This window comes from Callithrix jacchus, chromosome 11 (assembly GCF_049354715.1).
Source record: "Callithrix jacchus isolate 240 chromosome 11, calJac240_pri, whole genome shotgun sequence".
In the NCBI taxonomy this organism is placed as follows: domain Eukaryota; kingdom Metazoa; phylum Chordata; class Mammalia; order Primates; family Cebidae; genus Callithrix; species Callithrix jacchus.
The window spans coordinates 69,771,697-69,799,182 of NC_133512.1; the positions used below are offsets into that span (position 1 = coordinate 69,771,697).

The 27,486-nt window shown below is 36.3% G+C and overlaps 1 protein-coding gene across 4 annotated transcripts in view; it reads right to left on the minus strand.

The window, feature by feature from the left end:
* Positions 1-27,486, minus strand: part of GNAI1 (G protein subunit alpha i1) — an 85,630-nt gene that overhangs the window by 57,374 nt on the left and 770 nt on the right. Inside the window, exons 1-2 of one of the 4 annotated variants that reach the window (XM_078342095.1) lie at positions 729-27,147; positions 576-644 (exon numbers count right to left, since the gene is read on the minus strand). The exons of 1 other annotated variant lie outside the window; for it this stretch is intronic. The gene's annotated coding sequence lies outside the window, so the exon portion shown is untranslated. Of the gene's footprint in view, positions 1-575; positions 27,148-27,486 lie in introns of those variants that run through there. 2 more of the 4 variants (XM_078342094.1, XM_078342093.1) reach the window with 2 other exon arrangements.

A 27,486-nucleotide genomic window follows, 5' to 3' on the forward strand; every position in this document is an offset into this window, starting at 1 on the left:
GACATGTCAGCCACTCTTGGATGTCTCAGCAAGTCCTCTAAGTCTTCCTTGAAGCTATTGTCAGTACTTGGCCGCGTTCCTTAAAACAATCCAGTTTTACAATCATTTCTTAAAGCAAACACTTTACAGATTTTGTGGGAAGACAAGAACAAGATTAACATCAAACAGTGAAGAGCAGAAACCTACCAATTTCACCCACATACTTCCATTCTTCTTTACTGTTTCTCTTCACTGAAGGCCACCTCAATTTTCTTAAATCTCTTCCCACAGGATGTCTCAAAACCAAATCCTAGTGTGTGGCTAAATAAGGACCATTTTATTACTTATCTCAGGTATGCATCTTAATCATCTATCCCCAACCTCAAGGTGTTGTTCAAAGTATTCATTCAACCCAGGAACAAACGGTTTCTTTGTAGGTAGAGAGATTTTCCATCGATACTGAACTGGTAAGCTCCAAGAATAACTTTCTCTTTGAAAACATAAAGCTGAAAAGAATTCAGCTGATTTTGTTCATGCAACAACAAAGCCAAATCCTAAAGCTGTAGGATAGTTCTTTTCCTATTGCTTGTATTTACCTTGCCATACAGCTGTGTACCTTCAGTTTGAGAAGCAGGAGATTTCTAGAAGAGTATCTGTTTCCTCATCTAAAAACGGAGTAAAATAATACAAACTTCTTCAGTAAGGTGTTGCAGAATTTCATAAAATGCTTTAAATACCAGGCTAAATACCTGGCACAGGAGCAGACTATCTTAGTCTGGGTTGCTATAATAGAGTATCACAGACTGGGCGGCCTAAACAACAAGCACTTATTTCTCAGTTCTGGAGGCTAGAAGTCTGAGATCAAATTGCCAGCATGGTCAGGTTCTTGGTGAGGGCCCTCTTCTTGGTTTACAGGCAGCCACTTTCTTGCTGAATCCTCACATGGTAGAGAACTCTGGTCCCTTCATCCCCTTATAAGGTCACCAATCCCATCAAGAGGACTCCCTTCTGTGACCTCACTCCAACCCAATTACCTCCCCAATGCCCCACCTCCAAATGCCATCATAGGGCTTCAACATAGAATTTTGGAGGGACCCAATCATTCAGACCACAGCACAGACACTCAATAACTATTAATTAAATAACCTGATATTTATAGATCCTTTAGGACATAGGGTGGCAAATGGTAAGCACTGTATAAGCATCTACCAGTAAATAAAAAATTGAGCACCTTTCCGGTGACTTTCAATCATACTGTATAATTCCATGATCCAGTAGTTTCAGGGGTAATTTCAGCTTTATGAAGAGGAGGATAAAGCATGAGGTGCTAAAAAAAAATCTCTTTGGACTCAACTTCCTATCAGTCTATGATTCAGAGTATTTTGAATGGCAGAGCACCCACTTTAGAAACAAGTACAGCATTAACAATAACATTATAGGTTAACATATTTAAATTTAATAAAAACTAAGAGAGCTTATGCTGCACAGCCATAATGCACTACTAAAAATATATGACATTTAAAGAAATTCTTTGTTGTTGACACAAACATAATTGGGTGGAAAATTTCACTAGCATGCCCAGAGGTAAAATAGCTGACATTTTTAAACTCTCATTCTTTGTGTCAACGTCCTCTAACAGATTTCTCGGTAATCACCAGAGCTGTACTCAATTAACTCCTCAAATGCTTATCAAAACAACATATTGTTGCTGATTTAACATTCTAATTTCCTTCTTAACACAAATTAATTTCCAAGTAAAATAAGTATGTGCCTTCAACATGTAGCAACAATTTCTCAGATGCTCATGTACCTGGACCCACAAAACACCTAAAAGGGTTGTCAGAAACAAATAAGGTAATAATGCAACAGTACTTTATAAACTACAAAGTACTATATAATGAGCTTCTCACAAACTGTATCCTTGGAACACTAATATTGTGAACAATCCCGATATGTGTTCTTTGGATACTAAACTACATAGCTTAATAGGTGTATACTCTACGTTCTTTTTGAGGATTCGCAATTCACATTAGCATATTAAAGAATCAAAAGGGTACTACATTTTGAAAGTCTGTTAACATACTTTCATTCAGCACTTATTAGATGTGATTAACTAGGGAGCCACTTGATTTGTGGAAATTTGGTGTTCTGGAGAAGACTGAAAGATATCGTACAATTTTTTTTCTAAAAATTAGAACTATTACTAAATAATGGAATTAAATCAAAAGAATATACAAATATACTTTTTGTCTTCCTTAGGAAATACTCAAATTGTTTTACCAAAATATTCTCCTTAATAAAACAGATTTTTATAATGGCCTGAAGAATATAATGGGCTATAACAATTCAAAATAATATTCTTCTTAAAAGTTACCATTGACAAAATCACTACAGATGATCCATCGGCAAATAGCTTAAAATGAAGAATTTGATTCGCAAATGAATAGCAAGTATTCACTTTTAAAATGTGATGAAAATCTTTGCAGACTAAAACCAAAAGGGGCTGTAAGCTGTCTGGTCAACTTCCAAACTTTGACTTATACTGTATTTCTCCTGGATGCTTACTTGATAATTCCACACCGGAAATGCCAGAATACATCCTAGATATATGGAAGCCACCTGCCCAAAATACAAAATTGAGCATAACAGATATTCTCTTACAGAATAATGGATTTTTTAAATCCAAAAAAGTTCTTAAAAGATCACTTGTCTCATTATTTCCATTTTTTCTAGTAACCAAAATGAGGTCCAAAAAATTTACAGAGAAGCTGGGCTCCATGAGATGTTTTTGTTTGTTTTTTTAATCTACACTCTTCTGACTACTGCATTTTTAAGAAAAAAACTGTCTAAAATAAACTAACTTAGAAGAGAGGCTACCTAGAGTATGCAAAAGTCACTTGTAGAGTGTTGGTGTACTATTTACAGAAGCAGCAGACATCTTCCCAGAGAGGCTTAAGGGAACTGATGTGCTATAGAGTTGCCTCTGAGTACAGACCTATGACGCCAAGTAACAAGAGGGATTCCTTTATTTACTGACAGCAAATAAGTGATACAACCAACTCAGAGAGGTCAACATTACTACCACATAAAGAGTATATAGCACGTGCCCAGTACACTTAACATATATCTGCAGTCCTCACACATCCCTATGAGATGTGTTTTCTGTCAATATCACAGATAAGGAGATTGAGTTCCTCAGAAATATGGAAATGTGTCACAATCACACCACCAGCAAGGAAGCTGAGATTCAAACTAAATTCAGCCTGCTTGAACACTAGACTCTTTTAGTATAATACAAAAAAGTGAAATCAAGAAAATCTACCTGGAGAGAACCACAACTAAAGATTCTCCGCCATCCAAAAAGGAAACAAAGAATATTTTGCTGAATGTTCTCAGCACAAAGAAATAAAAAATGTTTAAATTTGTGGGTATGCTAATTACCCTGATTTGATCATATACACAATGTATACATGTATTAAAACATCATGATGTAACCTATAATTACATTCAATTATTATGCATCAATCATAATTTTTAAAAAAAGATGACAGTAAACTTAAATATCTCAAGTGTCTGCTATGAGCCAATAAGAGTACTGACTAAACTTTAGATATGCTTGCTTACATAGAAATTAGGCTTTTCTAGACATCTCTCAAGGTGGGGGTAGAAGGTATCAATCCACACAGCCTGGCTTAAAAACAAAGCACAAGTCTCAGATCGGTGTTTCTGAGTATGGTGTCACTTAGACCAGTCCATCTGGACTTGGACTGAAATAGGGCATAAGGGCACTGCAAATAAACAAGCAAGTAAATCCCACAATGAACTGTTTCACAAAAGTCTCTGTGGGACTGTGAGAGCACAAGCCACCAGGACTTGAGCCAGCAGCATAAGATACATTTACTATGTAGTCCAGGATGGTACTCTCAGCTTGACATGGAGAACATCACAAGGAACACTTCGAGGCCACAAGATAGACACAGCAAACTCAACCTGGGCATCAGCAGTATCAGCATGTTTGTGGTGGGTGGTGGGCAATGGCAGAAACTATGCCACCTCTAACATCAACAGCTTTAGAAGACATTGCCACTGTGAGTCATAGTGATAAAAGAAGAAAATGGTAAGAGTTCATGTGGAATCCAAGGGCCACAGGTCAAAGATTATAGCTGAAAGGTCCTTCCTACATATCCCAGGATGAACTGGGAGAAATTTGAAAGGTATGGATTTCCTGAGTCTGGCATGAATAGTGTGGTGCAAACTGAGAAAACAAGTGATACTGTGCCATTTATACTGTGACTATTTATTTAAAGGTCACTGTATTAGTTTGTTCTCATGCTGTTAATAAAGACATACCTGAGACTGGGTAATTTATAAAGGAAAGAGGTTTAATTGACTCATAGTTCAGCATGGCTGGGGAGGCCTTAGGAAACACAATCATGGCAGAAGGGGAGGCAAACACATCCTTCTTCATGGCAGCAGGAAGAGAAGTAAGTGAGTTAAAGGGAGAAAGTCCCCTTATAAAAGCATCAGATCTCATGAGAAATCATGATCGTGAGAACAGCATGAGGGTAACGGCCCCTATGATTAAATTACCTTCCACCAGTTCCCTCCCATGTGAAGACTATGGGAATTACAATTCAAGGTAAGATTTGGGTGGGGACAGAGCCAAACCATACTAGTTACCCTTTAGAAAACAAGAATTTCATAAATATGTGGAAACGCTGCTAAATATTAGAATACTCAATAAGCAAACAAAAACCTCATTAAGAGTTATGGAATTAGACAGCAAATTATTTTGTAGGTATCAACAAAATGATTCTAAACTGTATATGAGAAAAGATCCAGAGTAACCAATACAATACTGAAGGAGAAGAACCAAGTTGGAATACTGACACTACTTGTTCTTAAGACTTACTATAAGCCCATCATAATCAACACAGTACAGCAGTGGTGAAAGAACAGAGAGATTGATCAATGTACCAGAACAACGAACCCAGAAACAGATCCACATAAATGAAGTCAACTGATGTTTGACAAAGGAGTAAAGGCAATACTTGACAATGGAGAAAAGGCAGTCTTTTCAACAAATGGTGATGGAACCGGATATTCACATGCAAAAAAAAAAAATAATAACCTAGCCACAGACCTTACATCCTTTACAAAAATTAAATCAAATGGATCATAGATCTAAATGTAAAATGCAAAATTACAAAACTCCAAGAACATAAAAGGAGAAAATCTCCATCACCTTGGGTTTGGTGATGACTTAGATATAATACCAAAGGCAAACTATCCATGAAAGAATGAACAAGCTAGACCTCATTAAAATAAAAAACTTATATTTTTTGAAAAACACTATCAAGAGAATGAACAGACAAGACTGGGAAAAACATGCCAAATACACTGTGATAATAGGACTATTATCCAAAATACACAAAGGTTTTATTTTTCAGTTCAAAAACTAATACGTATTTTTAAAAACACAAAATACATAAAGAACTCTTAAAACTCAACACTAAAAAAACAACTTAATTTAAAAATGGGCTAAAAACCTTGACACCTCACCAAAGAAGATATGCAGACAGAAAATTAGCATATAAAAAGATGTTTCAGGGCTGGGCACAGTGGCTCACGCCTGTAATCCCAGCATTGTGGGAGACCAAGGCAGGCAAATTACATAAGGTCAGGAGTTCGACACCAGCATGGTCAAGACAGTGAAACCCCATCTCTACTAAAAATAAAAAAAAAATTAGCTGGGCATGCTGGTGCGCACCTGTAATCCCAGCTACCCTGGAGGCTGAGGCAGGCGAATTGCTTAAACCCAGAAGACAGAGGCTGCAGTGATCTGAGATCATGCCACTGCATTCCAGCCTGGGTGACAGAGTGAGACTGTGTCTCACACACACACACACACACACACACACACATGCTTCACATATGTCATAAAGAAAATGCAAATTGAAGTATCAATAAGATACCACTACACACTTATTAGAACGGCCAAAATCCAGAACACCGACACCACCAAATGCTGGTGAGAATGTGGAGCAACAGGAACTTTCACTTTGCAAATGCAAAATGTTATAGCCTTTTTGGAATACAGTATGGTACTTTCTTACAAAATTAAACTTACTCTTAGCATACTATCCAGAAATTTTGTCCATTTTTGCACAAAAGGATTTAAAACATGTCCAGATAAATATCTACACATGAATGTTTACAGTAGCTTTATTCATAATTACCATAATTTGAACAAACTAAGATATTATTCAGTAGGTGAATAGATAAACTGTGATGCATTCAAACAATGGACTATTATTCAGCTCTAAAAATAAATAATCAAGCTATGACATGGAGGAAACTTAAGTGCATGTTACTAAGTGTAAAAGGCTAATCTGAAAAGGCTACATACTACATGATTTCAACTATATGACATTCTGAAAAAGAGAAAACTATGGAGACAGTAAAAAGAAAGATCAGTGGTTGCTTAGCATAAGGTGGGAGGGAGAATAAATAGGAGAAGCACAGAGAATTTTCAGGGCAGTGAATCTACTATGTGTGATTCTATAATGTTGGATATGTAATTATGCCTTTTTCCAAACCCACAGAATGTATAACACCAGGAGTAAACCCTATTGTAAAACTATGGACTTTGAAAGACGATGTGTCACTGTAGGTTCACCCATTGTTAACAAATCCACTACTCTGGTGGAAGATGTTGATAATGGAGGCATCTATGCATATGTGGGGGCTGGGATAAATGGGAAATCTCTGTACCTTCTCTGCTCAATAGTACTGTGAACCTAAACCTGCTCTAAAACATACAGTCTGCTAAAAAGTTTACAGAATTAGAAAGCAATGACTCATTTCAGTACTCAAAAGCCCTCCTTCACCTGGGCACGGTAGCTCACTCCTGTAATTCCATGACTTTGGAAGGCTGCAATGAGAAGATCACTTGAGGCCAGGAGTTCAAGACCAACTTGGGTAACAGAGCAAGACACCATCGCTACAAAGTAAAAAATAAAAAAAACATGGCTGGGAGTGGTGGCATGCACCTGTAGTCCCAGCTACTTGTGAGGCTGAGACAGGAGGATCACTTGAGTCAGGTGTTTGAAGTTAGAGTGAGCTATGGCTGCACCCACTGCACTCTAGCCTAGGTAACTCAGCAAGACACCATCTCAAAAAGAAAAAAAAAAGCTTTATTAGGGTAGATATGACATGACATAACATAACATACACTGGAGGAGTTTGATTCACCTTGCAAAAGGAAATCTTAAATTTCTTATTCACTGCTACATCCAGAGTATAAGAACCTTTTCTTTCCATAGTTTCTTTCATTTCTTTTAACAGGACACATGGTACATGATAAGCACACAATAAATGTCTAATGAGTATAACATATTTTTTAGAACTGGAAAAGTGAGATTATGCAAATGAACAATGCATCCTCAGAAAACTAATGCCTGCTCTAACAGCTCTTAGTTTTTTAATTTCACAGGGAAGAGAGACGACTTGCTTGTTGATATGTACATTAGCTTTCTTTCTCTCTCTCTCTCTCTGTGTGTGTGTGTGTGTTTGTGTGTGTGTGTGTGTGTGTGTGTGTGTGTGACAGAGTCCCGCTCTGTCACCCAGGCTAGAATACAGTGGCGTCATCTCAACTCACTGCAACTTTTTCCTCCCAGGTTCAAGTGATTCTTCTCCCTCAGCCTCCCGAGTAGCTGGGACTATAGGTGCACACCACCATGCCTGGCTATTTTTTTTCTATTTTTAGTAGGGATGGGGTTTCAACGTATTGGCCACGGTGGTCTCGAACTCCTGACCTTGTGATCTGCCCGCCTCAGCCTCCCAAAGTGCTTGGATTAAGGTGTGAGCCACTGTGCCTGGCAGCTTTCTAATAGCCTGCTCAGTGACATACTGAGTATATTTTTTTCTTAAACATCTAACTGCACAACTCTGCTATCATTCCTCCTGGAATGCCACTGCTACTTAAAATTTCAAAACTTCAATTATAATCACTGATCTTCAATAATAAAGGCACCAGCCTACTCATTGACTTTGACACCTTAATGACAAAGAGTACAAAGTCTTGAAAACTAGACTACATAAAATATATTTAAAGAAGGTTAAGCACATAGAAGTTTTGTTTAATCCTGATGAAATCACTTTATTTCAGAATAAATAAAAACATAACCTCTAACTACCTAACTGAAATCACTAAAATTTTATTTAATATTATAGATCTTACAGAGACCCAGAGAAATCATTTTTGTGCACTACATATGTACTATTGGATAGAAATACAGAATTAGATATTACTGAAGTTGATAATGTATCAATGACTGCGTTTACTTTTTACATAAGAAAAAAACAATTCAATGTTGATTAAAATATCCAAATAACAAAATAATTCCTGGGTTTGATTAGTATCAACTTCCTTCACATAAGGAGAATATAAAAAGTATTAAACTTTTTCTTTTACCAAGAAGAGCTCAATACTTCAAAAATTGCATAATCCCACATATTGAGTCAGTAATCTTGAAAAATCACTTCAGTTAGAAATACATTTATAGCAAACAATACATTTACACTTAAATTCAAAAGGAGGTTATAATGAAAAAATAAACAATGTATGTTTTTTTTCTGAATATGTAATAGGTAACTTTCCTGTGGTAATATATCTCATTGAAACCATATTTTATAGAAAAATAATTTATTTTACAAAATATTTTATCTATAACCTAGTAAATTGTAAATCCAAGTCTTTCACAATTACAGCTCTCATATAATTCTGGAACACAGCCCAGAAAGCTATTGCTGAGTCCAAAGCTCCAGTGACAATAATCAAAACCAATTTCTTGCAAATGTAAATACCATTTTCAGGAAAATATTATATTTTCTCTTAAATATAAAATGTACACATCATTTCCTTTAATATAAAGAACAAATTCTAAAAGATGATGTAAAAGTTAAACTGTTATTTGTCAGCAATGAACCTAAATAAAGTTACTGTAGTAAATAATATAAAGTATGCTAGAGGCTTGTTTCTGTAAGAAACACCCAAATAAAAACTGGTAGCCCTAGATAACCTCAGTCTGGAAATTAATGTATACACAGTGTTCAAATATCATGTTGTCACCTCATTCCTGCCACCCTTTCCAGAGCAAACCCACCAAGAACTTGGGGGGAATTAGGGCTTTATTTCTAAAATTCCTGTGCACCAAATTTAATCCTAGTTTTTCATAACTACGCCAACTGTGTGAAATTCACCAAGTTCACACAGAAGCTTAAAAATACACCATTAACAAAATGTTTACAAACGAGATTAAACACAAGATATTATAACCATAAAATAACAATGAAAATAAAAGTATATCTTCTATTTCTTTTCACACAAAAAAATCAGCTCAGTGGCCATGCACAGTGGCTCATGCCTGTAATCCCAACACTTTGGAAGGCCAAGGCGAGCAGACTACTTGAGTACAGGAGTTTGAGGCCAGGCTGAGCAATATGGTGAAACCCTGTCTTTACAAAAAATACAAAATTTAGCTGGGTGTGGTAAGTGCCTATAGTCCCAGCTACTTAGGAGGCTGAGGCAAGAGGATCACTTGAGCCTGAGAAGTTGAGGATGCAGTGAGCCCAGATCATGTCTCTGCACTCCAACCTGGGTAACAGAACAAGGCCCTCTCAAAAATAATTAATTAATTAATTTAAAAAATAATCAGGCGGGGCTCAGTGGCTCACTCCTGTAATCCCAACACTTTGGAAGGCTGAGGCAGGCAGATCATGAGGTCAAGAAATCAAAACCATCCCAGCCAACATAGTGAAACCCAGTCTCTCCTAAAAATACAAAAATTAGCTGGGCATAGTGGCAGGTGCCTATAGTCCCAGCTACTTGGGAGGCTGAGGCAGGAGAATCACTTGAACCTGGGAGGCAGAGGTTGCCGTGAGCCGATATCACATCACTGCACTCTAGCCTGACGAGAGTGAGATACTCTCAAAAAAAAACAAAAAAGAAATCAGCTCAATGACTATGTAAGCCTGATTTCAATAGAAATGTATGTAAATTGTCTGCCTGAAATATTTCTAGGAGTTATACTCAAGGAAACAGAAGTTACAGAAGATACTAAGATTATAAGAAAACTATGTAATCACTGAAGTGCAAGAAAAAAAAATATCGCTTTGTGTTACCTAAATTTATTTTCTCCTTCTTGACTATGGCACAAAAGATGTAAACCTTCTTGATGACTTCAGGAAAAAAGTATTTTAGGGCCATGTTTCAGAATGTTAAGGCCATTAACTAATACAAGTACCCAAAATAAACTCACCAGAAACACTCTCTTGTATAGTTTCACTATTTTAGCATGTCAGATGGAATATGCATCCTACCTCAGCCACCTGTGTCTTGTTTATTAACCACCTCACTGTTTTTGTCCTACTGTAACAGAGAAAAAGTACCTCCGACATTATTCCAAGTTAACTTTTAGAACTGTAAATAGTTTTACTTCCAATTTGACAATTAGACAAATCAATGCTTAAAAATACTTTAAAGTTAATATAAAAATACAAGCATTAACTAGAGCTTACCGATTTTTAAGACACATTGTGTAATCAAAACCAAGGATGTAAAACTATATTATAGCTATATTAATGGAAAGAAAAAGAATACAAAGTTAAAACGAACACGTTGATTTTTCTTGAAGACAATCTCTGACATGACAAGCTTGATTAACTTAACTACCCTTTGGGAATCTCTATTCCTATCATGAATGAGAGGAATATTTTTACATTGTGATACGTTAACACGAATGTAATATTTTAGTGACTTTGGTTAATGGGAAAGTAACTGATGTTAAAAAAAAAAACCTTTCTAAAACATAAAAGTCTACATTCTTCGGTAAATACAGTATATTAGGTATAATTCACTTTTCTCGTCAAAGATTCAGGATATTTAATTGCCTCAGGTTTTTAAAAATAAATTTTACTTTTCATTTGAAATATTTAGACATAAATAATGTAGGAAGAAGAACTGAGACTGAATATAACCCCAGATTATGTCCTTAAGTTGATTTCTTTAACCCCTTTCTGTAAAAACAGAACACTGACCTCTTTCAATGGACATGGAAGGCTTAGTCTTTTAAATGATCTAATTTAAACACCTGTTGGGTATATCAGTTAATAATGGTGTTGTAGTTATTAATTATTTCATCATAAGATATAATTGTTCATTAATTTATTCAACAGACATTTTGACCAGGCCCTGTCTCCCTAACAGAAGGAAAAATACAATTTAATTGCATAATTGCAGATGTGCACATGAAATAAGAACAGAAGGCCTAACAGAGGACTGAGAGGCAGTACACAAGGAGACAACACCCAGCCTGGCCACTTACTAGCAGTACGTCTTGGGCAAATTCTTTATCTGTCAAAAATTTCCTGCTTTGTAACATGAGATAATACTATCTAACTCAGTTCTAGAAAACTGAAGGAAATAAAGTACATTTAAAAAATGAAAAGAGTCCATGAAAGGAGAACAAAGTGAAAAAAATTAAAAATAAACATGTCAACTTCATATTCTTGCCTGTGCCCTTTAATAGCTCAATGGCTATGCATTCACAGCTCCGAACCTGAAATTCAGATGCCTCCCTGGACAAGTTCAAATCACACCCCCAAGCATTTATCCCTTCCTAAACAATGTGTCCTTTGCTTCTTTTGCCACTAAACTCCTTGAGGGCAGGATCCATGTTTGACAGATGTTCGGATCCACACAACCTTTGACACAGTTCATAGCAGACAGTAGCGAATTTAATATTTATCAAATGAATCTGCACTTAGGCAGTTTGAAAGAAACAGATTTTTTTTTCAGGTACAAATACAGGCACTTGGTGGGGAACACTACTAAGCCTTTTCATTCATGATGATGCTTCATTGAGGCATTTATTCCACTGGAGGCGGGAGCACCCAGGAATGAGGACTTTGCAATTAAAGAAAGAGGAGGAAAGAATTGAGACATCTTGTGGCATTTCATAGTAGGCATGCCACATGCAAAAGCAGTTTATGGCTGATTGACATCACAACCAATACAGAGTAAGTCATGTTAATGAGAACTCTATTGGTTTGTGGTTTTGTGTGTAATTTTTTCTAGCTTTGTGGTTATCTAGAAGTGAGAAACATTTTTATACCTAATTATATGTTTTCATAGTTTTATATATTGAAGTGATTTTGCAATATATTTAAATCAATATTAGAAATCTGTAAGAATTGTTTTATTAAGAATCCAGATATTATTCAACTTTGAGAAAAGCTCTCTCCAGCTCTGCTCATGAACATGCCTGGACAGATCTAGAAACGGTTAAGGGTGGAAGTGCACTCCCAGAAAGAGGTACAACATAACCAACAATATCAAGATGGGAAAGCAGGAGAAGTTCTCTGACTGTGGCAAGGGAGAATCATGGGAAGTATGGAAATGCAGGGTGGAGGCTACACCACAGAGGCTTCTGAAGTCCATGCTAATAAAGAGAAAGATATTCTGTAAATAACCAGAACTACTAATGACTTCTGGCCAATTACTGATACGATCAAAGCTGTCATTCTGGAGGACTGATAGAGACTAAAGGGCGGGAAGCATGTAGAGAGGAAGACCAGGTAGGAGGACATTACAAAAGAGGAACTTGTGTAAAAATGGAAAAAAGGAGGATGATGGATGGACAATGCAATGCAATGAGGAGTAAACAAGGCTTGGGAAAGAACGGGATGTGAAATCACAGGAAGTATGCCAAAATTGAGATGGATCCTACAATAACAAAAGTTCTGTTTATTTATGAAATATTTCGGTCATATAAAAATATCTAGAAAATAAGATAATAAACATCTGTGTGTCTAGCATCCGGCTTGAGAATTAAACACTGCAGTACCCTAGATGCATCCTCCTGATTCACTTCCCTCTCTGCCTCCTCAGAAGTAACCAACCCTCTGAATTTGATGTTTATCCTCTCCCTGCATTTCTTTACACTTTTCATATGTATGTTTGTACCTATAAACATATGGTATAGTTCTGAGGATTTAACTTTATACGAATGCGTCATAAAGCATATCACTTTACAAAGTGCATATTTAGCATTGTCACTGAGATTTATCATACATTCACTTTCTCTGTATAGTATTTCATTTGCATGGTCCTAACATAGCATTTCACTTTATATATATATACCCTCATTTATTTATTCATTACTGCTCACATATTTATTCACTCACGATGATTAACAATTTAGTTACCTCAAAATTTTGCTATTACTAACAATGTTGTAGTAAATATTTTTCCTGGGACATGTACAACTCTCTCTGGAATCCATACCTAGGAGTGGGATTATTGATTCAAAGGTACGCATATCTTTACTAAGTATTGACAAAGCTTTACCCAAACTGTTTTACCAACTGATGCTACCAACCCATAGTATATTAAAGCTGTCAAGTCAACATTTGGTATTGTCTGGTTCTGATGGGTATGCAAGGCATCTCATTGTAATCTGCAGTTCCATATAAACATGGGGGATACAGATTGTATGCTGTTTGGTCCCACTTTGTTTAGAGTATGTAGGTCTTCAATGCTAACATGAATGAATCAATCTTTTCTATTTTACTTTCCATTTTTTCTTCTTGTTTAACAAATTATTCTCTACTTTAGGATGTATATCCTGAAGGCACATAAAATTAAGTGAATTTTAAAATGCCTTATTAAAACCACTCAAGGAATAGATATATGGGCCAACAATTTAAGGCATTCTAAATCCTCTCATTAACATGAAGCAAAACAAGCTATCTAGGTCAAAAAGTAACAAAATCAAAAAGTACACAGGGAGGGGGGAATATACAAACATGCAAAGTATTACAAAACAGGACCCCTCAGCAAATCCAAAATTTCAGATTAAAGTAACAGTGGGAAGCCATTTTTACCCATCAAGTTAGTACAGATAATTACAGGAACACTCAATGCTGATGAGGGTAAGGTGAAACAAAGCAGCACAGCAGCCTCACGTGTCTCCTGTAGGGATAGAAACTGGACCATTTAGAAGGAAAATAATCTAAATATGCATACCATAAACCTTAAAATGGTTCAAAACTTTTAACCCAGTAATTTAAGGAAATAATCAGGAATGTAGCCAATGATATATACATAAAATGATAGTTCCAGCACAGTACATGACTGTAAAACTGAGAGACTTCAATTATCAACATTAGTGTGATTAAATAAATTATGCAGTATCTATAAAACATATGTAGCCACTATAGGTGGGATTTACAGAAAATGTTTAATGATAAATATTTAGCCAGAAAAAGTGCAAAGTTACATTTGCAAGACAACATCAACCATTTAAAATGTATAGAGAAAAGAAATTAACTAAAATGTTTGCTTTCCTAAATGTCTACAGTATAGCTGTAATACTTTGCAGCATTAGAAAATAATTAAATACTAGAACAAGAGAGCGATGTCTATATTTTCTTCCTACACTGATACTCCATATAATTAAGAATATTCAGGCTGGGCATGGTGGCTCGCGCCTCTAATCCCAGGACTTTGGGAGGCTGAGGCAGGTGGATGACCATGTCAAGAGATCGAGACCATCCTGGCCATGGTGGAACCCCATCTCTACTAAAAATACAAAAATCAGGCCAGGTGTAGTGGCTCACACCTGTAATCCCAGCACTCTGGGAGGCTGAGGCGGGTGGATCACAAGGTCAAGAGATCGAGACCATCCTGGCCAACACGGTGAAAACCCATCTCTACTAAAAATACAAAAAAATTAGCCGGGGGTGGTGGCACGTACCTGTGGTCCCAGCTACTCAGGAGGCTGAGGCAGAAGAGTCACTTGAACCCAGGAGGCAGAGGTTATAGTGAGCCAAGATTGAACCACTGCACCCCAGCCTGGCGACAGAGCTAAGACTCCGTCTCAAAAAAAAAAAAAAAAGGATATTCAGACTACATTACTATTAATAATATCACATATCAGTCTCAAGACTGAACACCTCAAAATATGTAGGAGATTCATTATAAGAAAGTTATAACTATATTTTACTTCAAAAGTTCTATCAAACAAACTGGAGGTATTAGTTGTAAACATTCACACAATAGTTATTAAAACCATCATAAATCTAAATGGCTAATCCTAACTGATAGGAAATACACAGAAACCTTTATAGTGTATCATTTCTAGACTATTCAATTCTAAAACATTAAAGTTCGATTCTCAACTTATTTCTCCATGAATATGAACCCATTCTAGAAATTCTTCAAAATGGTTTTTGGCTTGTATCTTTTAAAAGTTGCTTCTCTGACAAACTTATTCAGATGCTCTAATTTTCTAAGTTTTTTTGTTTTGCTTTTTTAATTTTAAAATAACATATTTTTCACCTATGGACATAAACATCCACATATACCCAAATACAATTCAAAATCTACACAAGTCTATGAATTATAAAGTCTAAGTCCTACTGATTCTCCGAAGGGGGCCACTATTAAGATCTCTTTAAGAGTTTTATATTTTTCAGAATCACTTTTTCTATGCTAGTTACTTTTTAAATTACAGTTTCAGATGGGACTGCTAAGTCTACAATGGACATTTGTCAGTTGAAGACCTTCCAGAAAATTAGTTCTAAAATTCTAAGCATCACCATGTGCACAGTATAAATTACTGTGGAGTCCATTTACTTACTGCTTAGCCCTGAAAGCCTGAAATAGTTTTTGACAAAAAGCAATAAAATTCAACCTGACCTATAAACTGCATTCATCTAACATAGTTAAGATGATTTACTACAAAGGCATGCTAAGACAAACAAGAGAGAGAAAGAATCCACAGCCCAGTTTTTATGTTTAAACTTGTAACTAAACAACAACGATGAAAAATATATTGTTTTACCTAACGGTGAAATGCTCCAAGAATTTGCTATGTACCTTAATATATCAGCTTCCCAAAGCCTTCCATTCTCATATATTTAGAAAATGTAGACCACAGAACTGGCATTCTATAAATGTTTGTTGAATGAATTTACACGTTTCATAAGAACCAGAGGTCATAACTTCAACTAAGCCCAACCAGTAAATGATACTATGATGAAAGCATAAACTATAGAACACATGCTGTTTAATCACAAAATAGTTCTTATTTTGCAATTATTTATCATATCACTAAACATGAAGGGCAGTTTTCTAAGATCAGAATTCCTTTTAAAAGCAATGGAAATCATGTTGTATGCATCACCTACAAATTAGAACAGCTGAAGTGATAATAAAGCAGCATGATTATTTCAAGTCCAATGACTAGCAACTTAATCAGAATTTGCAACTGTCTCAGTCAGTGAAGCCTGCTATAACAGAAAACTATATACTGGGTGGCTTAAATAACATTTATTTCTCATAGGTCAAGAAGCCGGAAATCGTATGAGGGGGCCAGAATGGTCTGGTTCTTGGTGAGGGCGCTCACCGAGTTTTGTTGCATATGGCCATTTCTTGGTACATGCAAGAGAGCTCCTGGGTCTTTTTTTTTTTTTAAATAAGGATACTAATCTTATCATGAAGGACCAGCCCTCATGACCTAATCTAACCTTAATTACCTCCCAAAAGCTCCATCTCCAAATACTATCACATTGGGGGTTAGGGTTTCAACATGTGAATTTTGGGGAAATACAAACATTCAGCCAGCAGCAGCAACTGTCCTTTACTTATTCATGACAAAGGAATCTCATCACAAATATTACCAGAGGAAAACATTATTATCAGGGCTCTATCAGCCAGATCTGAATAATATCATCAAAAAAAACTACACTTAAAGAACTCTTACCAAATCATAAAAGATTCATTATCACTAATTATAGTTTTTGGTCATTCCTAAGGAAGTGGATGTTTCCATGTAAGATGATACCAAATGGTTTCTCTCAAAATGCACTACTAAAACAAGGTTCTAAATCAACATTAGAGGTTTACAGAACAGCAGTAATATTAAGTGTGATAGATATATGTGTGTGCATGTACATGTCAATATCTAAAACATGATAAGTGTTTACTTTGTACAAGGTATTGTTTTAAATAGTTTACTAATAAAGTGATAGGTTTCATGAATGTGGCAAGGCCAGATAAGACTTGAAAAATGCTTATAAAATGGATAAATGAAAAAAAAAAAACAGAGAAGATCACCTCCTCTAGAACTCTGAGATGGACTGGAGTGTGGCTCAGCAATACAAGCACCCCTGGGAGCCTGTGAGAAATGCACAATCTCAGGCCCTATCCCAGACTTACTCAATAAGAATCTGCATTTTGAAAGATTCAAAATTGTTTCTATGCATAAAGTTTAACTTTAAAAAGAAGGAGCTCTGAAAAAATAAGGTCAGCACATGGAGTGCAGCAAGGACATACAGCAGGAATAACTGATGGGGGAAAAAAAAAAAACCTAACTTCTGAGCCAGACACAATAGAGAATGTAATATGAAAAATTTTTGAAAATTATTAAACTGTTTTATTCTCTTTTGCATTATCAAGAATGGGAGAAGAGGCAGACACACTGGTGTCACCCAGACAAAAATGGAAGAGTACAAGTGGTTTCCTTTCCCAGGCATCCCATGGCAGAGCCTGCAAGCTTGAGAGCTACAGGGCATTCAGTGAGGAGCAATGGCAGAAGGCAGATCAGGAAAAGAGAGGCAGAATCAGACCCATATCTTAATCTCCTCTCTGGGCCAAAGTACCAGAGGTGAATTGTATGTCAGAAAAGATGAAGAAATTGCTACAGGCAGGGGGGCCTGTTCGGGTTAAGAAAATCTCCCAGGCAGCAATACATCCAAGCAGCATGATGAAGTGTGGCTAAGCAGAGGGAATGCCTGAGCTGACCTTTCCCCCACTATGGGATGTCTGAGGAACGGATACAAGATATAATTTTCCTGATGCTCGAGATAACCAGAGAAGGCAAAGCACTCAAAACAGGTAAGAACCTGGCTACCTTGTACCGGCTCTCCAGGAAAGGGCTGCCTGAGAAAAACAGAATAAGAGGGCCATAGCATCTATAAGATTGAAAGGAAAACTAGAGCCAACCCAGAGTATACAGGATTCACACAGATAATATACTGCTTAATATATGCTCACAAATGAAAAATTACAAGAGGACACAATTTACCGTGAGACAGAGTTAAGACACCACAAATAGCTGAAGCTAAAGAACTGAAAAAAATAGTTTTTCAGACTGTGAAGTAAGTTCAGTACAATGAAAATGTCTTTGAGAAAGCCAGAAAATAAAGTAGAACAGATGAAATGAACCTAGAAAAAGTGTAAGTAGCAAAAAAGATAAAAACCAGAAAGAAGTTACAAAGAAGTTCAAACGAGAAGCTCAACCTTCATATAAAAGGAACTCCAGAAGGAGAAAAGGGAACAGACACATTACCTCTTTAAAAATATATATAGATTGATATTGTTACATGACTATTACTCAATACTTCTGTATCAATCAAAAAGTCAATAATTTAAAGTGAAAAGTAATTTAAAGAGTGACTGGAAAGTGAACAAGGAAAAATTAGAATGCTGCATATTTTTCTGAATGTTCTGAAAAGTTTAAAATAAAAAAATAGATTAAAAATTACTTAAAGGGTTTATTACTTGGATTTTATCACTTTTAATGCTTGGCATGACTGCAGACCAGGACACAGGAGTCCTGGTGAAGCAGTGTGAAGATGCTAAAATCAAGTGGATGGAAAAAGGTGCTGAAGGCAAGAGAGGATGAATGGATGGAGGCAAGTGCACTCTGCTGGCCTTGATTTAGAGGAGCACCATCTTACAGTTCCAGCAACTTTACTGCTCAGCATTACTTTTTATAGTAACAAAATATACCTTGCATACATTTCTTGATCTGATTGCTGATTGCATCAATGGGCTCAGTTTGTGAAAACTTAAGTGAGCTACTATACACGGACTAATTTTAAGCTATACTGATAAATGTAATTCTTGAAATTAGATTAACTTCAGAACCATATAAGAAGGCAGTTTTCTTTTAACTCCTACTATATTATATTGATTTTAACTATCAGTCTACTTACAAGTTCTATCCCTATTAAATACCACGAAGAACAAAATTAGTAAGCCTTCAGAACAGGATGTCAAGGTATGCCAAACAAGAAAGACATATAATATAGCTTAATTACTAAAAAAAATTCTGGACTGTACTCTAGTAAAGCAAGAGTACCAGGAGGAGTTCCATACAATTCAAGACGTAAGTTTTAAGGAACTCTTTTCACAATTTATTACAAGGCACAAATACTATCATAGATTCAATGATTCACTGTTTCTCTATCAAGGTTACCACCACTTTTCAAGAGATGCTTCTCCTAAAAGTAAATCCATTATAATCCCAGAGTTCTAATAGGAATCTCTTTGAGTACAGAAAGTTTTAGAAAGATTTTATATTTTGTGGGAAGTTGTCATAAACTCGTCTAAGAAATGGCACCATCTTTTAAAAGATAAAACTAATAAACTCAATGTTTCATAATTTACACAAACAGCTTTATTTTTTTTAAAACGTTTACAAGAAACCACTGCACTAATTCTAAAAGTAGATAATAAAATGAAGTGAATATTACTTTTACAACATTTGTAAAGTCTTCTGATTACTTAAAATACATTCTCTATAAAATTCTTAACACAGCACAGATATTTTTGCCCACTCTAGTCTCAGTGAGGAGGCTGTTAACAGAAATCCAAGTCCCTCAAGGAAGTTATGGTGGAATTAGAAATTTTTAATGTTTAAAACTGAATTTCTATTTCTCAAGGTCTTCACTCTCTCTGTGTCTCTCTCTCTCTCTCTCTCTCTCTCTATATATATATATGTATATATATACACACATATATACATGTAGTGAATATATAGTGTGTATATATATATATATGCATGCGCGCGCGCACACACACACACACACATACACACACACCCTTGCTAAGAAAAGCCAATAAAAAGAATTTAATGTCTGTGACCATACATGGATGAAACTTCAAGGAGGGCTGATTAAAGTATTTATAATAACAGCCTATAATTATTAAGAATGCATGTACCATGTAGTATTCTAAGTACTTCAGATATATTAGCTTACTTTGTCCCTAACCCTATGAAGTAGATACATTTATTACCCAGCATTCACAGAAGAAAAAACCGAAGCTTAAAAAATTTGAATGACTTGTCCAAGGTCTCACGGGAAACCTTTTACCACCAGAGTTCTAAGTCAACTACCCTTTCCTATCTGTAGAGTCTTTCTACAGAACTAAATAAACCCTGGAGGGGAAAAAAAATTCCTTAGACATGGAGAATGTTAGAAAATTGAATTCATAGATAGTAAAATCTTTTCTAAACTATAAGTTTCCATACAACACAGAGCTTACAGCCAATCAGGGTTAAATGGTACGCTCAGAAATACATGAAGGGAATTGACAGATTTATAACCAAAGTAATTTCTGAGACGCAGGCTACCTCCACCTCCACCCAGCAAGATCAACAATGAAGTCCCAATATTGATACTCACCTCCCCTGCCTAGTATCTATTTTATTCTTTTTCTTCCCCACTTGATGTTATGAGGAATTATTTTTATGATATATTTTATTTCCTTAAATTCTCTTAAGGGTCTGGTAAAGCTAAAGCATAACTTGACACCAAAAGCATAGAACACACTTTACAAATGTTACCAGTGATCATTCTCATCACATAAGAACAACCAAGACATAACAGATTGGTGGTGAGCTTCTGAGCAGTCTGCTGGCTCCTGAAAGCTGAGGTTACCAGATTCACATCATCCTATGTAAAATATACAGTTGTGAGTATATATTAAATGCCTCATAGCAATATTTTAAACAAAGCAGCAAAATAATATGGCAATGCAACAATACCGTTAAAAACAAAATACCAAGAATATACAAATAGGAAAATCGTATTTCACTCTACTACTTAATTTACCAAGAGTCATATTTTTCTGATCACTCAACAAGAATATGGTCCCCCAAATTAATTTATTTTGGAACTGTGTTAGGAATAATGCAGTAGGTTTTAGTTACATTAAACCAGCAAGATATATATTGAGCCAAAATTCACTCAGAATAACCAAGACACAAAGAACATGTATCAATTTTTACCTTTAAAGGAAAACTAGTCAAAATTAATGTTCAATAGTTTATCCATTCATTTAACCAACATTTATGAAATGGCTACTATGTGCCATCCCATCAGGTGATAAATCTGATGAGATTCACGCTCTGATGGGGCCAATGCCATAGAGAAAGGCAATAGACAATAAAAAATAAAAGTACAAGATGATTTTATTATGGTGCTATTAGGAAGGGAGAGGAAGGAAGACTAATTTAGACTGGATGATCAGAAAAAACTTCAATAAAGAGGAGGCAAAGAAAAGCTTTATTCTTTCCCATTATGACTTGAGTAACATCGTGGCTTCAGTATGACATGTAAAAAACTGGTGTTTTTAGTGTTACCATGATAGTCACATAAATTATCAAGGACTGGAGAATGTAAAATTACAATCATTTTGCACTCTCTAAAGTTATACATGAGATACCAATGAAGTTAATAGGAAGTGGGGTGCTGTTATAACAAATACCCCAACATGCAAAAATGGACAATGAGCAGAGGCTGAAAGAATTTTGAGAAGCATGATAGAAAAAGCCTAGGTGGCCTTGACATACTGTTAGTAGAAATATGATGCTAATGCCTCTCCCAGTGTGGGCTCAGAAGGAAGTGAGGAGCATGGCAGACAAAACATGTATCATCTTAGAACATATGTAAATTATCATAAATATACTACTGCTAGATGCACGGACTTTAAATTTGCTGATGAGGACCTGGACGGGAAGAAAGGTGAAACATGTTATTAGAAACTAGAGGAAGGGGGATCCTTGTTATATACAGGCAGAAAACTTAGTTGAATTAAGTCCAGTATGTGGAAAGCAGACCTTTTAAGCTATGAACCTGGACATTAAGATGAAGAGATTTCCAAGCCAAGTGTTGAGGATGTGGCCATTTTTTGTTTGTTTTGGTTTGGTTTTTCTTGCTGGTTACAGTAAAATGGGAGAGGAAAAAAGTGAAGTCAAAGAATATTAAATAAAATAATACTGTCAGACAACCCTAATTCCACGGGCAAGAAACAGGCTGATAAAAGTCATTAGCAGCATACAGGTGCTACCACCCTTCATTAGAAAAGGATGACTCCAAGAGCAGGGAAGTTCAGTACCCAGAGGATGGAGCAAAGAGTCACACAGAACTATCCCCAGTCCTTGAAATTTAAAGGAGTTTTTTGAAAGTGCTCAAAAGTAATGCATTTAATGATAATCTATGCCTGACCCACCATATTCTGGGAGCAGATAACTTATTTGCTAGTTTCTCAGGTCCACAAACAGAGAGAAATTTTGTTGCACTATGGATTACACCCAGAATCTCACCCATTCTGGGTTGAGATTTTTGGAATCAGTTGTGGCAATATTAGGTTGAGACTTTTGGAGATGTTGGGAGAGGGTGAATGCATTTTGCATGCAGGATGGACATGAACTTTTGGGAGCCAGAGGGCAGACTATGGTAGGCAAAATAACAGTTTCCAAAGATAAGCATGTTCCAATCCGTGAAACCTGTGAATATGTCACCTCATGGGGCAAAAGGAATTTTGCAGATGTGTTCTTGAGATGGGGCTATTAACTTGGATTATGTGGACAGGCCCAACACAATTACAAGCGTCCTTATGAGTGAAAAGAGGAGGCAGCAAAGTGATGCCACATGAGAAAGAGTCCACCAAGCTATTTCTGGCTTTGAGACGGAGAAGGCACCACCAGCCAATGAAAGCAGACAGTCTCTGTAGAGGTTGAAAAAAGCAAGGGAATGGATTCTCCTCTAGAATCTCCAGAAGAAAAGAAGCCACATCGACATTCTGACTTTAGCCCAGTGGAAACCCTTCTCTGACTTCTGACCTCCAGATCTGTATGACAATAAATTTTGCATTAAGTCACTAAGTTTGTGGTAATGAACATTCATTTAAAAATTATTTTTGCCCTATTTCCATTAAGGTTTTTAATTGGCCTTAACGAGTCATGACAGAAGGCAGTCTGAGCACTAAAAGATTAGGTAGAGCTGAACTTAGTTCTTAAGACTCAAATGGGGTCTGGGATCTGAACTTCACCAATGTGTTACTCTAAGGAGTTATACATTGGTTAACTGCATGCCACAACATGTGACCAAAAAATCTGCGATAAACACAGCCAAATACATTCAGTTCTTCCATGTGAATCTGTTGTGCATAGAATTTTCCAAGGCAGTTAGAAACATATAACAAAATAAAAATTAAGATTGTGGTTGGATACACAAATTTCATTTAAAAAATTACAGCAGTCTTTTTTAGGTTTCAGTAATATCTATTAAATTCTTTAAGATAGGCATATTTCCTACCACTGATACATTTAACAAGAGTTATACTTTTTTACGCATTAGAAATTGGGGCCAAAAATGATAATCAGAAAATGAGATCTACCTTTACAAAAACAGAATCTGTAGGGCAAAGTGCCATAACTGCATCACAGCAGACCCTCCTCCAATAAATATCCATTATCATTTTCTGAACTTTAATTTATCAAATACAATGACTGAAAAGCTCTTATAAATATGAGGGAAAAAATCTTAAACCAAACAATTTGATTTTAGATGCCATGTATTCACTGTGGTCATAACATAATTCGCTATTCCTTTTTTATTTATATAATTTGGCTGGGCAGTTATTTGCTCTCATTGATAGTGAAAAATGGAAGAGTATAATGTTTACACTCCAGCAAGATAATAATTTTACATAATTAAGAAGTCATTTTACACGTGGTAAAATGAAAGGGTTGTTAGGAATTCAAAGAAAATCTACAAAGATTCTGCCTTTAAAACTGCTCACAGCAGTAGAACAGGCTGGGCAGAAGGCTAAACAACACAAGAAACCAAGTGCAAATATGCTTTAACATATGCCAACAGTTTCTGTTTGGAGGAGAAGAGTGCCCTGAGGAAAAAGTATAAGGGCAGAGGGAAGCCAAGTCTAAAAGATTTTATTCTGCAGGAAATGGAAAAGTCAACAAAGGTTTTTGAGCAAGGAAACAGCATGGTACGTACAGTAGAAAGAACAGGCTAGAGGGAAAGACAAGAAGCAGGAAAGCCTACTGGAATCAGGCTGCCAGAGGCAGAGGAGGACTTGAACTATGAACATGAAAATGAAAAAGAGAAGATAAAGAAAAAATCAGCACTTCCAAAACATACTTTTATACCACCTGTGGCTTATTAAAGTAACTGCTAATACAAGGGAGACCATGAGAGAGAAGCACACAACCCATGCGGAAATATCAAGTCCATTTAGTCAAGGAAATGGGCTTTTTTGACATCTAACATCCTAAACCCATTCTAAGAAAGACAACCAATGAAATATCAAAAGTCCTGCACACCAAAATTTCTCAACTAGGGAAGTCCCAGGGCAAGTTCAAAAAGAGTGAAGATTAATGACGTAGCATCCCAAAGAACTGGCTGGTGGTAGCAATAAAAAAATTTCCACCAAACAGAAGAAATCCAATCCCTCAGCTCATTTTCCCCCAAACCTGTAATATTTAAACCAAGCTAAAGGAGGACAGATAAGGCTGTGGATTTTTGTATATGTGGGTGAGTGAAGCGGAAGGAAGGATAGTGAGGTGGAATAAAGGAGAATACTGCTAAAAGCTTTGGAACAGAAAATTAATTCATGATCATCTTATTAGTATATCATCTCGTATATCCTCAAAACACATAAAATATTTAGTAAGTACCAGTAGTACACTATAGTTACTTACTGAAATATAGCATAAGTTTAATCTCACTCCCCTTACAAGGGTGATAAATTAAAACATTTATTTGATATTGTTATATCAAAGATATAACAATAAAAAATAATTTCCCCAACAATTAGACATATACTTTCAAAATCTTTCATTATTACTTACTTCTTTAAGTTTCTCCATTAAGTACTATCATCCTAATAAGCATAAAAACTAAACCTAAAAGACAACCCAAACTCTGGCCTAATTTCCTTAAGGTCAATGATTAGACTAGGTCCTCTTTTTTTAAGGCCTAATTCACTGCTCAGTATAATGAAATACCTCTGATTTAAATCATGTAGACATTCAGTGCCAAAATCTTTACTAATAGTGTGCAAGTCTTATATCCAAATTTCTCAGCCCAGCTGTCTAAAATGACAATACATTCCTTACAAAAAAAAAATTTAATATAATCTATTTAACAGACTATCTTAAAAGTACCTTAGGGATTTCATGCCTTAAATTTTAAAAACATAATTCAATGAGAAAAACAGAATAACTGAAGAGGAAGATCTGATGTAAATGGCTGTGACACTGATTATACGTTACCTAGAAACGATTTTACATTTCTACTTGATTCTGTTGCTGTGTTTTACATGGAATTATTTCACTGAGCTGCTTATACATATGCTTTAAACATTAAAAAAAAAAAAAAAACCCAGAGGTCACAATTCATGACTAAAGTCAAATTAGGAAAACAATGTTTTCAAACATTCCAAGAATTGAATTTCTGGAATAAGTAACCCAGCATTCTGTTTACAGGACTAGGGTGCTGGAACTCTAGGCAAAAGGGTAGAGTAGAATGGGGATAAGACAGAGGAGAGTGCTGGGCCAGCAAGACAGCCAGGATTTCCACAGAGAAGAGAGAGGCAGGGAAAAACGAAAGATCAAAGCTAGAAAAGAGAGCCGAAAGAATTCAATCACCTCAGGATTTCTACAAATCATTCTGAAATATTTCTAACAGCACTAGTTCTGGTAGAGAGATGTAAGAGATCCATAATTTCTTCAGAAAACGAGGTCTCTGCTACATCTTTTCTTGAACTCACTACGATGACTGTAAAGATTCAACTTTTGGTTCTATATTACACATTCAATTATATTTAACTAGAACAGTGGTCCTTAACTAAGGCTATATTTTGCCCCCAGAGGACTTCAGGCATTATGTCCTGAAGGAAACACTTTTGGGGCTCACAAATTGGGAGGCTGCTACCGGCATTTAATGAGTGGAGGCCAAAGATGCTGCTGAACATCCTACAATGCACAAAAACAGCCTGCACGACAAAGAATTACCCAACCCTAAATGCCAAGTGGGCTAAGGTTAAGACACACTGATCACTACTGAACATAAGCAAAAGCCTACTCCTGGGACCTTTATTCTAGTGCATCCCTAACAGTCATCTAATTAAAGGCCAAAACACCACCACCAGAGGATTCATTTTTCAATTGCTTTAAACATGGTGGATGGTTGGCTCAAACTGAGTCACGCAGAAATACGCTGAAATAATATATCACACCAGGAGTGCAAAAACTGCAAGAACTTTTTAATTCTTCTTTTATTTCATATCTATCTCACATTCAATTCACAAGAGGAGCAGATACACTAATCTCCTCAAAACACAGTATTTCTTATTAATGCAAAAACTTAGGCAGACAGTATTAACTGAGAAAGATTTATGTTGGGGGCGAGAGGGTGAAACTCACCCAGGTCTTTAAAATGCAAAGTTATTTCACAGTTTACTTGCAAAATGACTCAGATCATTATTACTTTTAGTCATGCCAACTTTGCTGCTCCCAAGCCTACTAGTATTGGAGAAAAAAACCCCACCATTTTTTCTGCAGTCATTAAACCAATGAAACAGAAGCTTACTGAAAAACAGGTTTGTGCAACATTTCTAGTTTTTTTTATAACTGGTATAAAAATAAAAGCAGTCCTTGGAAATGCAAATGAAGATTCTGAGAAACCTTTCATCTACCTAAATACCTAGAGTGTGAGAAGAAAACATGCAAACAAAAGAAAACCCTAACTCACAAATCTTAACCTGCGAATATTTTCCTAATGCTTCCCTCAGTGGAAATCCTGGTTTACTCTTTTTTAGTTTCTTCCCGTCAAACATTTGGAAAAGACCTCCACGTAACGTTTCACGAACCGAACAGTGCTAAGAACAAATAAAAAGCCTGGCGTGTACCTGGCAAATCTCATTCATCTGAAACCGTGGCAGCGGAGGCAGAGCCCTGTTGTCTGGCGTGACCCTCTCGCTCTTTTCACAGCGGTTTTCATCACTCGAGTATCTATCTGCCTTGCCTACTACTAAAGCAAAGCTTCCCAACCCCACTTGGGTGGCTTCCATGTCCCCACAGCAAGAAAAATCAAGCATTCAGCGCAGCCTCTTTCCTCAGCCCAGGGTGAATGTAATCAGTGCTCCTTGACCACTTAGGGAGTCGCCATAGGAAGTTAACAGGAAAGGCATTTCAGCCCCATCTCAGAGGCCCCACAAAAGATGCAACGATTTCACCAAACGTGGCACTCTGGGCAAAGGAAAACCAGAGTCGAAACACAGCCTACACCTCGTTAGAAGGAGGGTTTTCCTGGAGGGGGTTGGGGGCGCGGGGATGCTTTTATTTTCTA